Source organism: Juglans regia, chromosome 8, assembly GCF_001411555.2.
Source record: "Juglans regia cultivar Chandler chromosome 8, Walnut 2.0, whole genome shotgun sequence".
Taxonomy (NCBI): Eukaryota; Viridiplantae; Streptophyta; class Magnoliopsida; order Fagales; family Juglandaceae; genus Juglans; species Juglans regia.
The window spans coordinates 16,646,812-16,664,672 of NC_049908.1; the positions used below are offsets into that span (position 1 = coordinate 16,646,812).

General features: G+C 36.4%; 1 long non-coding RNA gene across 1 annotated transcript; it reads left to right on the forward strand.

The window, feature by feature from the left end:
* Window positions 1–14,524: 14,524 nt before the first annotated feature.
* On the forward strand, window positions 14,525–17,461 carry LOC108987093. The gene is made up of 3 exons (XR_001995479.2): window positions 14,525–14,959; window positions 16,354–16,398; window positions 17,258–17,461. It is a non-coding gene; the product is annotated as an uncharacterized LOC108987093 (long non-coding RNA).
* The last annotated feature ends 400 nt before the right edge of the window (window positions 17,462–17,861 follow it).

Here is a 17,861-nt window from a genome sequence, read left to right on the forward strand (position 1 = left end):
GTTAGACGAAGACTTATCTTAGCTATTACTAAATTCTCGGAAGGGGTGTTTCCTTTCAAGTATTTAGGGGTTCGAATTGTCTCAAGAAGATTGAAGTTGATACATTTTCAAGATATTGTTCAAAGAATTCGTAACCGGGGTTGGAAAATAAAGTTTCTATCTGTTGAGGCGAGATTGATTCTTTTAAAACAAGTATTATCTAGTATGCCAATACATCTGCTTTCAGTGTTGCATGTTCCAAAAATGGTTTATAGTCAGATTAATAAAATTTTAAGTACATTTTTTTGGGGGTCGGTTAATGGGAATCCTAAGAGAAAGTGGATTAAATGGGATAAGCTTTGCAGTCCGGTGGAGGAGGGAGGGATTGGGTTGAGGAAATTAATTGATGTTCAAAGGTCATTACATTCCAAATTTGCATGGAATTTTTTATGTGCTGATTCTATCTGGCAAAAGTATTTTAGTGCAAAATATATGCATGGTGTGCATCCGTTGGATATTAATATAGAAAGAGGATCCTGTTTCTGGAAATCTGTAGCTAAAGAATTGAAATTTGTACTCTTGCATTCTAAGTGGAGAATTCGTGAGGGGAATGTGTATTTTTGGAAGGATAAGTGGATGAGTTCTGGCCTTTGAAGGAGAGTTGTCCGATTGTGGGTGAGTTGAACTTGAAAGTAAATCAGGTTATGTTGAATAATAGTTAGAATGTGAATTATTTGGAGCAATTAGTAGGGGTAGGGAAAGTGGCAGAAATTACTAATGAAATTAAGGATCAAAGGTTAGGAAAAGATAAGCTTGTATGGTTGGGTAATTCGGAGGGTTCCTTTACATCCAGGAGTGCTTGGAATCTTGTTCGGGAGAGGAATAATAATTTTGAATGGACGAAGTGGATATGGAATGCTGCTATTCCTAAAAAGAGGTATGTGTTCATGTGGAAGGCCTTTAACTTAAGTCTAAGTGTGGATGATCGAATAAGAAATTTGGGAGTTCCGTTAGTGTCCAAGTGTGAGTGTTGTGAAAGAGGTGCCATAGAGGAGTTTGATCATGTGTTGTATAGTGGGTACATAGCGTCGACCATTTGGAAATTCAGCTCGAATATGTTGGGTCTTCCGTTTGCCCCAAATAGGTCTTGGAAAGCAACAAATGAGGCTTGGTTTCGGAGAGCTTCAAAATCATCTCAACTTGGTATGTTAATTGGATTTGTCCCGGTAATAATTTCCTGGAGTTTATGGAGGTGGAGGTGTAAAGCAAGAATGGAAGGTAAGAAAGAAAATATCCATGTTTTATGGAGATGGGTTAAATATTGGATTCAGTGGGTTGGTATTAAAATTAATAAGGTCTCTCGTTTGCTGGTTAATGATATTAAGCTGTTAAAATCTTTGAGTATACCTATTATTGAGAGAAAGAAGGAAGTTTTGAAGGTAGTTAAATGGGAAAAGCCAAATAGAGGGTGGCTTAAAATGAATGTAGATGATAGTAGTCGGAATAATCCGGGAAGGTTGGGTGCAGGTGGAGTAGTTAGGAATGAATTAGGAAAAGTGGTATGTGCTTTTTCAGAGTCATATGGGCATGGGAGTAATAATCTTGCGGAAGTTATGGCTCTATGGGCTGGTCTTACACATTGTAAGCAATGGGGATATGAGAATCTTGTTATAGAGATGGTGCGACGCCCCCAAATTCTGCTTAGGATCGGACGGACATTTGAAGTGTCGAGACATGCAACATTTGGTTACCTGCCCCCGTTCATGACATATAAGATGCTTCCTAACATGCATCTAGCATTATGCAATATTCGCAGCGGATAATTCTTTTCTTTAGCAATACTATGCACCAAACTAAAATATCCCAAATATTTAAAACATACTCCATACTTAACGACATACTAAACAACTAAGATCACAATAATAGTCCATAAGGTTGTGATCAAAAGAGTGCTGGAGATTGAACTCCACCAATACAAGTAGTAATCTGAGGTAACTATTGTAATACCATCTACGTCGCACCGTCGCTTAGTCGGCCGTTTCCAGTTGGTCGATTCCTGGTTCTCCTTCAGATCCTATATCAAAATCTACCATTCGGAGGGAATGGTAGTTGGGACTACCATAATGAGATTTGATTACAAATCTCAGCCACTTAACGGAAAACTTCCACACAGGTTAATGATGCATGCATGGCAGTAAAAGCATGAATGCATAATCATAAGTAATCATAGCATAACTCGACATACAACATAACATAACTGGCATAACTTAAACTGAAACTGAAGCTTAGCATAAACGTGACTTGAAACATAGCATGAACGTGAACTTGAAATATAACATGGACTTAAAACATAACATGAACGTGAACATGCATAATTTGAACATGAACTTGAGCATGACATAACATAAATGTGAACTTGGAACATAACGTAAATGTGAACATAACATAACATGAACTTGAAACATATTCTTGTCTCATGGGATTACCATGATTGCGTGAACGTAAACTTGAACGTAACATAACGTGAACTTGAAACATGACTTGAACGTGAAATACATGAACTTGAAATCTTATTCAATAGACTTAATCATTAAAGTGACCATATGGGTGCTACACAGGTCCCCTTGAGCCGTGTGTCCCTGCCGATTACCGCATCACATCACAGGTTTCTATACCAGCTGTGAGTGCGTTAATACGTACTCCACAGTTGTTGTGGCCCCACGTATTCTACGTGTCACAATTGCTGTGTCTCACGTAGTGTATGCTCCACAGTTGTTGTGGCCCCATACTTCATGCTCCACAGTTGTTGTGGCCCCATGACTTATTTGTTTGTGCCACACTTGCTGTGGACACACGTAACATAATGTGTGGCACCATCGGCGTTAGTGCCTGGCGCGCTCCGGTGACCAGCTAATTAGGCCCCATTCGCAACCTGTTGACTGTACTTCGTCAACCCAGGGAATTTCACACCTATTTAGACACTCCAGCGTGAACAAAGGAGTTCCACTAGGATATTACCCCATCCTAGCGCTTAGGGTCGTGATTGACATGAATAACTTAACTGGCATACATGACATTTCGTAACGTGACGTAACATGATCGTGACATAAAAGACAAAAGTCCTGACGTAGCATAACATGACATGAACATAAGATGACAGACATGACATACTTCAAGACATAAATGTAACAGAATACATTTCATAACATGGCATACATGTAACATGCAACATTTCATAACATGGCATACTATATAACAGACAACATTTCATAACATGGTGTAACATGTTACAGTGAATCTTACATGACATGAAATACATATAACAGATGGCATACTTAACTTAACATGACATGCTTGCAATGTATAGGAATACGTGACAGAATATCTTTTGTAACAGATGAATAATTCATGACAGAATAAATTATGTATAACAGATAAATATGTAATGACTTGGCATGGCACATATGATAACATGCATACATACAATTTAGTTCACTTACTTATCACTCATGCACATTAAACTGATAGTAAGTTAAAAGCTAACTTACCTCCATCGTCGCGTTCTACTTGAATAAAGCGCGAAACACGAGGAACTGTAAAAGGTTATTCTAAAAGTTAGAAATTAATTACTAACAATTAGAAATGTGAAAAGAGACAACTTAGAGTAAAATTACCATTTTACCCTCTACATGTGGGCAAATGACCATTTTACCCCCTAACTTAAGGATTTGATATCCTAATTCCAAAAAATTACCAAAATTTACATTCCTCATGTAAATTTTGTCCCAAACTCAAATCTCAACTCAGAAAAATTTAAAACCAATCACAACTATGAAAAACTCACTATGGCCGAAACCTACATAGGCCATTTGTCTTATTTTGGTTGCAATTCTTTCAAATTCCAAAACTCATGAATAAACCAAAATCTTGTAACAAAGATCTTCCTATCCTAAATTTAAAAACACCCTTAAAACTATCCATTAAGAAAAAGCTAATTATCAATACCAAACTTTTTGTAAAAAGACCCAAACATTTTAACAAAAAGTAAACCTTAAATCACAAGTTTTGACCTTAATAAAAACATCTCCAAGAATTCCAAAAAATCAAATCTTACTTCTAACATATTCATAACATCATCCTAAGATCAAACATGCTTTAAAAAATCAAACAAAACTCACCAAAAAACACAAACAAACACTTGGAGTTTTTGGTTTTAAACTTAGTCCAAAACAGAAACTGATTTTCCAAACTAACTATGATCAATCTCTTGATCCATGGCTTAAAGACATGTGATCTTCAAACTAACACATCACATGGTTTAAAAATGTGTCCTAAAGAAGATCCAACCATCAAACTTAAAATCACATGGCTAAAATTTAATAAAACATGGATCTAACTCAAAAACATCAAAGTTTAGGCCTAACCGAAATCCTCTTGCATAGAAAATCATATCTTTAAAAATAATACTAAATATCTTCGAAATAACATCCTAACATGTATATAAGAGGCTTAGGATCATCATATAAAAATATCAAAGCCTTTGGAATAAGATTAAACCACGAAATATTCAAACTTTCACCAAACAGAAACTGTTCTTCCACTTCCAGTTTTCAAGTTTCTAACTCTAAGAAAATCTATCATCAAAAGCTTTATTCATGCAACAAAATCTCAATGAAAATTCATAAACACATGTTAACAACACTCCATAAAATTTTCGGACCAAGATAAGTCCATTAGCTTGGTCAAAACTTCCAAAACATAACATACTCTCCAGTTTCACGCCCAGAATGACCTTTCCATGGTTAAAAATACTTTTGACTGACCAAATGAGAATGGAATGAGACTAATAATATATCCACGGAAACAAGACTCAAATACGAACAACTTATGTGAAGGAATCATCGTGCGAAAATACTTACAAAGGGTTGTAAATGGCCACGCAATAAGTCCCAGAAATCTGCCCGAGAGAGCTCTTTTGGGTTTCTCTCTAAGAACGGGAGAAAGAAGTGATAAAATGGAGAGAAGTATGTCTTGCACGACTTTAGACTTCTGGAGGGAGAAGTTATGGGCTTGAATGACCCTTGATTGGAGGTGGATATGTGACAAAAAGTGGACAATAGAGAGGGGCAGAGACTGCTTGCAGCAGCTCTGAAAGATGGAGGTTGATGGAGTGGATTTCTCCTTCACATCAAGGCACTATTGGGTGCAGCCAATGGCAGTGGATGGTCTTCCATGTGGGAGAGGAAACTTCTCTAAGAAGCTTCGCCAAGGTGGCCAATTTCGTGGGCCTTGGTGGGCCCCACCAAGTGGGCTTCAATTTGGGGTTTAAAGGGGGTTTGGTTAGGGTTTGAGATGCTATCAAGCCCAAAATCAATTTTTCTTGGCCCAATAAAATTCCCAAGGTTTAAAAGGTTGAATAATGATGTCATAACAAGGATTTGATTAATTAATAGCATGTGGAAGTGATTTAATCAAGTGATTAAACACAATGCTAAAAATCAGATTAAAAAGGATTTGGAGGCCAACTTTAGGGTTTGGGAAAACCATTTAGGGTTTTGGTTTCAACCAAGCTTTTGGGGTTTCAATTGGATTCCAATCATTTAGGGTTTTGCTAGGGTTGAAACCCTCTTTGGTCTGGCACAATTTGGTTGAACAGATGAAACACAACTTTGCTTAGGTGGCATGATCTCACACCTTGATTCCTTCACAAATCTATCTAATGGTTCTTCTTTGTGTCAAGTGTCTAATACCATTCACTAAGTGTGGCTAAAATCTTGCCAAGTGTCCAAATAAAACTTCTCTAACCTAATTTGGACATTCCACACTGTGATTTTGAAAACACTGCAATGGGTGTCTTATCGAGGTTACTATTCACTCCAAAAAAATACATAATAAACTTAGTACTAAAAAATTCTAAATATTCATATTAACTTATAGTGAAAATCGTTTAACGAAATTCAACCCCGAAGTGCCCCTAAAAATAATTTCACAATTTTCAACATATGTTTCGTCTAGAATTATAAAAATAAGTTATTGCGCCATAAAATCCTAAATAATCCTCTGAGTCTAATGGCGTAGACCATAACGCATTCTGACACTTCTAACTAGCTCAAATAATTAAACTGATATTACTAGTACTATAGTGAGTGATAACACTGACTATGTTGACAGACTAAAACCTATGCGATTGGTCGATTCGTAAAAACTTATGGGATTTTCACGAGATTCCTAAAGTCAATAGAAATTCCACCAATGAATTTCTAGCGGGCTGTTACAGATGGATTCCTTAATAGTCGTGAATTAGATTAAGAATGGAAGATGTACTCTTTGGTATCTTGAGGATCTTTGGGAAGAAATAGTTAGAATGTTGGGGGAGATTAACTTTGTTGTGAGGCATATATATCGGGAAGGAAATAAGGCTACTGATTATTTGGCCAGACTAGGAAGTAGTGGGGTGTCCCATGTATGGATAGGTCAAACAGAGCTTCCACATTTGTTAAAAGGGATAATCAGAACAAATGCATGTGGCCTACCTCAGATTCGGAAATGCTAAGTCAAAATGAATTGTTTGGTAATGTACCTTTATGTTTTTTGTGTCTTTTGTATTGTTTTGAGTACTTGAGTTTTTAGTTCAATAGTTTTTTTGTAAAGATCAAGTACTAAGACTGTAACCACGGTTTTCCTTTGTCAAAAGTGAGGGCTTATTAATAAGCTTGGGCAGGGGTCACTTTTGGACATGTGACTATCTTCTCTTTTTTTTTAAAAAAAAAAAGAAAAAAGAAAAACAAATGACATATGTAATGTGACATACTTGCGACAGATAGTAACATGAGACATAATATATTATGTAACATATAAGTTTTTTATGATAGAATAATTTGAGTAATAGATAAACATGTGATGACATAGCATGACATGACATATATAACAACATACAAACATAAATTGTAGTTCCCTTACCCATCATACATACACAGTAAACTGATAGTAAGTTAAGAGCTAACACTTATCTCGATTGTTGCGTTCTATGAGAATAAAGCGTGAAATACGAGGAACTGTAAGAGTGTATTATAGAAGTTAAAAATTTAATTACTAATAGTTAGAAATGTGAAAATAGAAAACTTAGAGTAAAATTACCATTTTACCCTCAACATGTGGAAAAATGACTATTTTACCCCAATCATCAAAAGCTTTAGTCATGCAACAAAACCTCAATTAACATTCATAAACACATGTTAACAACACTCCATAAAATTTTCGGACCAAGATAAGTCCATTAGCTTGGTCAAAACTTCCAAAACATAACATACTCTCCAGTTTCACGCCCAAAATGACATTTCCATAGTTAAAAATACTTTTGACCAATCAAATGAGCATGGGATGAGACTACTAATATATCCATGAGAACTACACTTAAAGATGAACAACGTTTGTGTAGGAGTCATTGTGTGAAAATACTTACAAATGGTCGAAAATGTCCACGTAAAAAGACCCAGAAATATGCCAGAGAGAGCTATTTCAAGCTTTTCTCTAGGAACAGGGTGAAGAAGTGATAAAAGGGAGTGAAATGTGTCTTACATGACTTTAGACTTCTGGAGGGGGAAGTTATGAGCTTCTTGATTGGAGGTGGCTGTGTGACATAAAGTGGAAAATAGTGAGGGGCAAGGACTGCCTGCAGCAGCTTTGAGATATGGAGGTTGATGGGGTGGATTTCCCCTTCACATCAAGGCACTATTGGGTGCAGCCAATGGTAATGGATGGTCTGGCATGTGGGAGAGGAAACTTCTTCAAGAAACTTTGCCAAGGTGGCCAAATTCGTGGGCCTTGGTAGGCCTCAACCAAGTGGGCTTCAGTTTGGGGTTTGGTTAGGGTTTGAGGTGCTATCAATCCCAAATTCAATTTGTCATGACCCAATCAAATTTTCAAGGTTTAAAATGTTGGATAATGATGTCAAAACAAGGATTTGATTAATTAGTAGCATGCGGAAATGATTTAATCAAGTGATTAAACACAATGCTAGAAATTGGATTAGAAAGGGTTTGGAGGCCAACTTTAGGGTTTGGGGAAACTGGTTAGGGTTTTGGGTTCAACCAAGCTTTTGGGATTTCAGTTGGATCCCAACCATTTAGGGTTTTGCTAGGATTGAAACCCTCTTTGGTCTGGCACAAATTGGTTGATCAGATGAAACGAAGCTTTGCTTAGGTGGCATGATCTCACACTTTGATTTCCTTAACAATTCTATCTAATGGTTCCTCTTTGTGCCAAGTGTCTAATATTATTCACTATGTGTGACTAAGATCTTGCCAAGTGTCCAAATAAAACTTCTTTAAGCTAATTTGGACATTCCATACTGTGATTTTGAAAACACTGCATTGGGTGTGCTCATCGAGGTTACTATTCACTCCGAAAAAATGCATAATAAACTTAGTACTCAAAAAATCCTAAATATTCATATTAACCTATTGTGAAAATCGTTTACTGAAATTCAACCCCGAAATGCCCTTAAAAATAATTTCATAATTTAGAACAGGCGTTTCGTTCTAAATTATGAAAATGAGTTAACACGCCATAAAATCCTAAATAATCAACTGAGTCCAGTGGCCTAGATCATAACACATTCTAACACTTCTAACTATCGCAAATAATTAAAATCGTATTTTTGGCACCATAGTGAGTGATAACATTGACTATGCGATTGGTCAATTCGTAAAAATTTATGGAGTTTTTACGAGGTTCCTAAAATCAATAGAAATTCCCACTAGTGAATTTCTAGAAGGCTATTACATGCTCTGCGTCATGCCATCACTATCTAATCAACCGTCTCCAATTGGTCAACCTCTGGTGTGCCTCCTAATCCTGGGACATGGTCTACTATTTTTCCAAAAAAGTGCAAAATAACTTTGTACTCTAAATTCCTAAATACTCATACTAAACTCAAAGTGCAAATCGTTAATCGAAATTCGGCTACGAAGCAGCTCAAAATAATCAAAATGCATTTTCAAAAAAACGTTATTCCAGAAATTGAAAATCATTTTATTGTGGCATAAAATACTAAATGTTCATCTAACACTTGTACCTCAAATAAATAAAACCGTCGTTGTTGATCGATTCATGAAAACTTTTCAGGGTTTCCATGAGGTTCCTAAAGCCTAAAGAAATTCATCCGTTGAATTTCTAGTGGGCTGTTACAAAGTTCATATCATGCTATTTTTTAAGTCATGTCACGCATGTCGAAGCTCATATCATGAAGCATGCATGTCATTTACTATCATGCATGCCTATTCATAATATGAGCCTTCATTTACTCAATCTCGTCCAATCGGTCATGCGACTGTCCTCTGCTCCCTAACACATCGTCTACCATTCTGAGGGGAAATAGTAGTTTGGACTACCACATTGAGATTTATAAAATCTCAAAAAGTAAAGCTTTTAAGCTACCAATAGTATAAATAAGTATTCATGACAGTAAACATGACATGTATGCTTGATGAACATGGACTTGCTTATAGAAACCTAACTTAGAAACATCATACCTTTTCATGAACATGGCATGCTTCCTTGTATAAACTAGTTTCTTGCATTTTTATGAAGAGAATGAATACCTAGGTAGCTTGCTCACCTTCACCATGTGCTCCCTTTATATTACGAGAGATGTATGCCCTTCACCATAGTACCCAACAACTTATCTACCTTCACCATAGTACCTGAAAAATCGTATCTCCTTGACCATAATACTGATCAATGTTTAATGCTTGACTCAAATAAATCTTGACACTCTTATATTTCATGACATGTATTCAAGCCATGTGAGAGATGTTCATGCTTGTTACATATGAAAACATGGCATGGCCTACTCGTTGCGAATATAGAAATTATATCATTATGACTCATGGCATGACATAACATTGTGAATAAGACAATCCTAACATCACGATAACATGGCATGTCATAACATTGTAACTATAACAATCATATAATTCAAATAACATCGCAGGGCATAAACATTTCAAATAAAACAAACATAAATAATAACATGAATCTTACCGTCTCACATACATAAATATACTACAAGTTAGAAGCTAGCTTACAGAAATCCGTGTGTAAAGTAAGTGTAGCGTGTGCTAAAATGAGAGACATTATAGGCCTAATCCTCATAAAAAGAACTTACTAACTTTGGTCTAAATTTGCAAATTTACCCTTTAACTTTTCGGAAATTGAAAATTAGCCCCTAAACTTAAGGAAATAGCAAACAGACCTCAAGACTTACCAAAATCTACATACCTCATGTAAAGTTCATCCTAAATCCAAATACAAGCTTACAATTTTTAAAACCTAAACCCAAGTATGAAAACTTTTCTTTGTTGATTCACTTATAGCCTAAAAACATAATTTTGTTTGCTACTTGGCCCTTTAACACACTTGCATGCTTAACCCGAAATTACTAACTCACAAAAATCACATCCTTAGCTCTAAAATCATGCCAAGACTAAATCACACATTAAACAAAACCTTAAGCTCACTACTTCAAGGAAACATCCAAAACATCAAGATTAGGTCAAACCAAACCTAATCTTGGTGTTCTTGATCCAATACTTTCATATCACTTATAAAATGTTCATCAATCAAACCAAGGTGATAGGATGCTTTACAAACTTCAAAAAACACAAAACACGATAACACAGGATCAGTTTGCATGGTAAACATTGAAACTAAAATATGCATGCTTTTTACTTGAATCATAGTGACTATATCCTTGATTTACATGCAATAAACCTTGAAATAATACATCAAGTTTGAAGCCTCTATTCAACTATTTAATCATATATCTCACATTCATGTTCTAACTTGATCTAAGCATAAAATCCAACATACCACGGAAAGTAATCCATGAAAAGAATCATCAAACCCAAGAACCTCTAGATCATGCTTAAAATTATACTCTTGCATGTTCATCAACAATCCAACAAAGACATAAGTCATAAATCTTCAAAAATCCAATCATAATCCATATATCAAAGCTTTAAGAACAATATTTACAAAAATCAAAACCATAGAATCAAGATCCCAATGCTAAAATAAAAAAGTAAACCAAACAAAAACTCATTTTGGCCAATCAGTTTCGATCACTCCATAGATCATGCAAAACCATTTTATAAAAACATAACATACTTTAAATAAAACCATAAATTATACAAAGATCATGTAAACATTTCATAAAATTGAGGTCTACACAACTTCTCATCACAATATCACAAAACTTCCAACAAACATCCAAATGAAACCCTTCCATCTTCAACACCAACATTCACCCAACAAATCTCCAAGAAAAATTAATCAATACTCTCCAAATAAATCAAGACTTAATACTTAAAAACATTGAAGAGGTTTGAGCCAAAGAAAATAACTTACAAAAGTTGGAAGCAAAGAAAAAATAACATGTTTAGATTTTCTCTCTAGCTCTCTCCCAGATTGCGCTCTAGAAATTGATGAAGAAATGCAAAAGTGCGGGAGGAAATGAAGAGGGCATGGGGGGTGTATAGGAAGGTCGAGTTTATGATACATGAGGTGAAGTTAACTTGTGAAAATGAGAAGGAAAATGTTGGAACGTGGGTTGTTGTTTATTGTTGTCGAGTGGGTGGAATGGTGGGGCTGACCTTGCTTGTTCGACTTGCCATAAATGACACTATTTAGGGCATATGGGGTGGGAAGTAATCCTTTGAGTGGTGAATCAAATCGGTAAAAAGCTTGTTGAACAAGCTTGGTGCAACTAAATGGTTTTGGTTGGACTTAGGGGGTGTAACCAAAACGAAACCATTTGAGATTTAAAGAGGGTTTCCATTAGGGTTTTGTCGAACTCCAATTTTTCTTGGTCAAATGCAAGTACCAAGGTGTAAGAGAGTGGATAAGGGTATAACAATATGTACTTGAGTGGTTGGTTGCTTGTGGAAATGGGTTAAACCAAGTGGGAATCACATGATCAAAATCGAGTGCATGGTTTAGGGTTTGGAAGATTTATGGTTTCGGTTACCCTAACCATTTGGGGTTTTGGTTTACATCACTAGGTCTAGGGTTTCGTTAGGGTTCAAACCCTATTTTGTTTGGCCAAAAAGTACTTGAGTGCATGGAATAATGAATTGTGTAAAAGACTTATTCACTTGCTTTATTTTCACTCCATCACTTACACATTTGTAATCCTCTTGATAAGTAGCATTCGGCTTTCCAAATGGATGGCTAACATTTTTCCATGTGTCCAAAAGGTTTTCTAGTGATCTTAGGATGATTTGGACATCCTACATCACGATTTTATAACTATTTGAATTAGATGCCACGTGGCTCTCTCCTGAAGGGTTACTATTCACCCAAGAAAGTAGAAACTTTTTATTGTACCGTAAAATTATAAATATTCATATAGGTCTAATGGTGAAATTCATTTCATTAAATTATACTCCTGATTACCTTAAATAAATAAAAAAGAAATTTTGTCTTCATAGTAGATCGGGATTCGATTACATTAACGAACTAAAACCTAACGGGCTGAAATGCTTTCAGGATTTCATGACGTTTCAAAGGTCTAAAGAAACTCTTTCGGATCGTTACAAAAATAAATAACAAAATCCTCAAATCTTATTCGGGGCGGCACACAACAGAGAAATGGGTGGAGAGTGTTTGGATTCTCGGTTACAACTCCCTACCTCATTCTTCACACAAAATTCTAGCTTTCTTGTGAATACAAACAAGATATGAAACTTCTAATAATTGCACTAAATAACAATGATTAAATAGCTGAACAAAGGCTTCAAACTTTATTGGTGACGAGGGATAGCAAGTGAAGAAGAAAACAGAACAAAGGCAACCGAGATGCTGAAGAGGGGTGGCATGGGATCCTTTGCTAAGTCGGTTATGTCTCAGCATCTGGATATCGAGGTAGTGAGGGAGCTTCCTGATGTCTTTCCGGATGAGTTACGTGATGTACCTCCGAATAGAGAGATCAAGCTCTCAATAGATCTTCTGTCGGGAACGATGCCGATTTCCAATACACCTACCAGATGGCACCTGTAAAGCTCAAGGAGCTGAAGGATCAGCTGAAAGAATTATTGGAGAAGGGCTTTATTCACCCTAGCGTGTCACCATGGGGAGCACCAGTCCTCCTTGTGAAGAAGAAAGACAGATCGTTGCACCTTTGCATTGAGTATAGAGAGCTGAGCGAGGTAGTTGTTAAGAATCGGTACCTGTTACCTTTAGATCGATGATCTATTTGATCAGCTCCAAGGAGCACAGGTATTCTCGAAGATCGATCTCCATTTGGGATATTACCAGTTGAAGATTTAGATGGAAGATGCTCCTAAGACTGCCTTCAGGACAAGGTACGGACATTACAAATTTCTAGTAATGTCCTTTGGGTTGACTAATGCTTTAGCGGCTTTTATGGATTTAATGAACCGTATATTCTAGGAGTACGTTGACCCATTCGTTATCATATTTATTGACGATATCCTAGTTTATTCTAAGAGCCTGGAGGAACATGCAAAGCACCTGGAAGTGATCCTACAAATTCTAACGTAGGAGCAACGGTATGCCGAACTGACTAAGTGTGAGTTTTGGCTACAAAAGATTTCTTTCCTTGGCCACATAGTGTCGAAAGATGGGATCCCTATGGATCCTTTGAAGGTTGAAGCAATTGTAGAATAGCCTAGACCTAAGACGGTCCAAGAGATCAGTAGCTCTTTTTTTGGGTCTTGCAAGGTATTACCAGAGATTTGTTGAAGGGTTTTCCCCGCATTGCAGTCCCATGACAAGGCTCACTAGGCAAAGGGAGAAATTTACATGGACTAAGGAGTGAGAAAAGCTTCCAGGAGTTGAAGGAGACGCTTGTGAAGGCGCCTGTTCTAACTATACCTTCGGGTACATGTGGTTCGTGATATATAGCAACGTGTCACACCAAGGATTTCGAGCACAGCTACCTGTCCCATGACCTAGAGCTAGCAGCAGTTATTTTCACCTTAAAGGTTTGGCGACATTACGTGTACGGGGAGCACTGTGAGATCAACACGGAACACAAGTTTTAAATATTTCCTTGCCAGAAAGAAGCGAATGTGAGACGGCATAGATGGTTGGAGCTGATAAGGTACCATCAACTACTGTCTCGGCAAGGCAGATGTTGTAACTAATGCCCTCAGTAGGAAATTTTCTTCTAGTACCCTTGCGAGCATGTACACCCCTCAGAAATTATTCTCCTAGACATGGAGAAGCTAGGAGTGGAGATGGTGAGGGATGTACAGGCAAGTTTAAGTACCCTGGTTTTTAGTCTGACAGTATTGGATCAGATTAAAGCTGCTAAGAGTGAAGATGTCAGCCTCTGGAAGATCAAGACAGAGGTTTCAGAAGGGAAGCAACTTGACCTTATTGTTTTGAAGATGGGTCCCTACAATTCAAGGGGAGACTTTGTGTACCACCAGAGAATGAATTACAGGACCTACTACCGAGGGAGGCGTACAACTCTCTATACACAGTTGATTTATATTAATTGGCTTATTATTCTCCCTTACCCGTAGCTTCCCACATAAGCTAATTGGATTCTCTTCCTTCTCCTACACGTTGGCTTCCTCAACAAGCCTTGGACTCTTCTTCCTTCTCTTACACGCCGGTTCCATGGGACAAGAAAAACAAAAAACAAATTCCTCTTCTTCTCTTACACCCATTGACAGCCTCCAGAGCAAGTGATTTCTCTTCTCCATTCGCCGTCGGTTCTAGGGCACACAAGGAGAACTTCTCAAGTCTTCCATCACACGAAGAACCCTTCGGGTTCCCCTCTCCCAGCCACGCGATACCTCTCGGTTCCTCGAGCCGATTCTTCCATTTCGTAAGCCTAAGATTTTCCACCAAAAATCTTCAAAAGATCATCAACCTCCTTTGAGATTTCGAACTTCTCTTCATTTCTTGTTGTTGTGTACTTCCGTGGCTGCAAAAGAGACCCAAACAGGTATTATATCTCCCATGAGTTTTCTTATGATTTAGGGGTTTTCGAAATATTGTGTGAACCGATTGTTGTGTAGTAATTTCTGGGTTTAATTCTCATTTGTTTCCCTTGTTAGCTGCTCTAGTGTGTGTATTCGGTTTTGGTGAAATTCCAGCTGTGTATGTTCTGTTTTACGGTGCTCTGTTTTGAGGTGGTTTTGCCATGGATTATGTTCTGTTTTGTATGTGGATCAAGAAGCCGTGTGTGTGTGTTTAGGCTCTATTTTGGCCATGGGTCATGCCCTGTTGGAGTGTTCCAGCCGTGTGTTTCTTATTATTGGGATGACATAATTTCTGGTTTAAGCTTATTAGTCACAAGTCCTGTTTTGGTATGGGATAAATCCTGTTTTGGTGTTAAAAGTCATGTCTTTAGGTGTTAAAAATTATGGAGTTAAAGTTTATAGTTTAGACATATTTTCCTAAGATTTTTGGCCTAAGTAAGCCACCAAGACTTTTAAATTAAATTGGTAAGCTTACTTAGAAACTCTAAGTTTGCCAAGAGTTTGTATCCTTATATTTGTGCTATGTTTCAGAAAATACATGAGGTTTTCTTGAGTTTCTACCACTCTTGTACTAGTTAATTGTATGATTGATATTTGATTAAGAAGGGATGTTTGAGACCATGAAAACAGTGAGACTTGCTAGCTGTCCATGTATTATAGAAACTTGAAAATATGTTCTGTTTTGGAAGCCTAAGGTTGAGTTTGGATGTTGAAGTGAGTTGAAGTGAGTTGAGTTGAGATGATAAAATATTATTAGAATATTATTTTTTAATATTATTATTATTTTGAAATTTGAAAAAATTAAATTATTTATTATATTTTATATTAAAATTTAAAAAAATTATAATGATGAGTTGAGATGGATTGATGATCCAAACGAAGCCTAAACCAGTCACTTTACCTTTGCTTAACTATACCCCTTCTTGTTTAATCAAAGATAAGCTTTAGCATGAAAAACCATTGGAGAATGAGTGACAAAACCAACCCTCTTATGAGCATTACCTCTTGTTGGATCTATCTTCCAAATGATGATGCAAAACTGTCAAAATGCCCTCTCCTTATGAAAATTTCCAGATTTATAGCACCTCTTCATTTTTAACTTATGATTTCCATCTATTACCATTATAGAAAACAATAGCCTTTAAGAAATGGACAGCAAGCAAGCCTCATACTCTCATAGGTACTTAAATATTGTAATGAGGATACTAAGAGTTGACTTAGTGCCATGTATGTAGTTAAATGGGTTAAGGAAGACGTCTTAATTCCACTTGGAATTTAAGTGAGCGCGTATGGGTATTGGATAGTAAAGTCTTAAGTGGAATGAATATTAATATGTTTATTTCATTTCATTGAATAGAAGTTTATTTTCAAGATTCAAGGAACTTACTTGTAAAGCCACGAGGTAAGTAGCTATGACCATGCTCCTTACACACAAAGTTCTCTTATGAAAAAGTCTCTCTTTCTCTCTTTCCAAATGTTTCTCTTATGAAAGAATAGATGCATATATAGTATGTATAAGCCTTTCTTGGTAACCCCTGTTAAGTACCTTATTAATTACCATTGTGTGTATGTAAAATAATGCATCATGAGATTTTATGCATGCTCTCTCAAATAATTATGCCGTACTTATATGTAGCATGACATGAAACATTCCTTTCAAAGGAACGCATACGCATTGGCACTAAATGAAGATAATGAAAACGTTATTTTTCTAAAGAAAGGAAAGGAAAATGAATGAAAGCATGAATGTATGAATGTACGTAATGGCCCCATGTATGAAAACGGTACCAAATGAATGGGCAGATTGCAATGCCGGGTAACTAGTACTGGAAGTGCACCCAGTCCTACCCCCCCATGAAAGGGATTTCCAACCTGCGGCCCCGGGCGGGAATCCTGGTCCAAAAGACCGCTAACCCCAACACACGGGGTGTAATAGTGTGTACTGGCCCAAGAAAGTGAAACATAAAGCAAAGTCATTTCTAAATAATGTTATGCATGAAAGCAATTAATGTTTATGCATGAAAAGTATAGTTAAGCATAAAAGTACAGTTATGCATGAAAGTTAAGCATGAAAAGTACAGCTATGCATGAAAAGTACAGTTATTCTTAAATTGTTACGCATGAAAGCATTGTCAAGAATTAGCAAATGTTTATGTATGCATGTTTTCAAAAGAAAAGATTATGTGATTAATAAGTTAACAGTATGGTGTACTGCCTACTAAGTATTAGACTCACTTTGTGTTTATGTTTTAAACGTCCAGGTATGAATGATGGGACTGTGGAGCTGGGCACTGCTGAGGAGGGAAGGGCTGATGCTTAGTATTCCCTGTCGGTTCGGTTTAATGATGATGATTATATTTTATGTTTTATGATGGGTCCCATGTTGGGAAGTTTTAAAACACCAGTCATGATAGAAGATACTTTATCTTTTATAGAATTTATGCAAACGCTGAACAAACATTTGAGGTTGTTTTCAGATTTCTTTTAAAAAACAAACATACTTATTTTCAAAGTCAACTGCATTTCATTTCTTTTGTACAAAACTAGTATATGAGCCCCACTTATCTGAACTTCTTAACTTTTCAAAATTTCTTCACAATAGTATTGAACAATTGTCAATCGTCACCTATAAAAATTTAAGTAACTTAAATAAATCTCCAATTAATCAGTTACTTCGTAATTACACCTAAAATACCTATTTTAATACCTTAAAAACCTAAAATTTCTCTTAATTCTAAACTACCATCACTTCCTAAATTCCTCAATATCCACATAACTTAAACTCAGAATATTTCTAAAATTGCATAATAATATTAGTAATAAATACAACTATGCCACAAAATACAATTCTGTTTTAAAGATTCA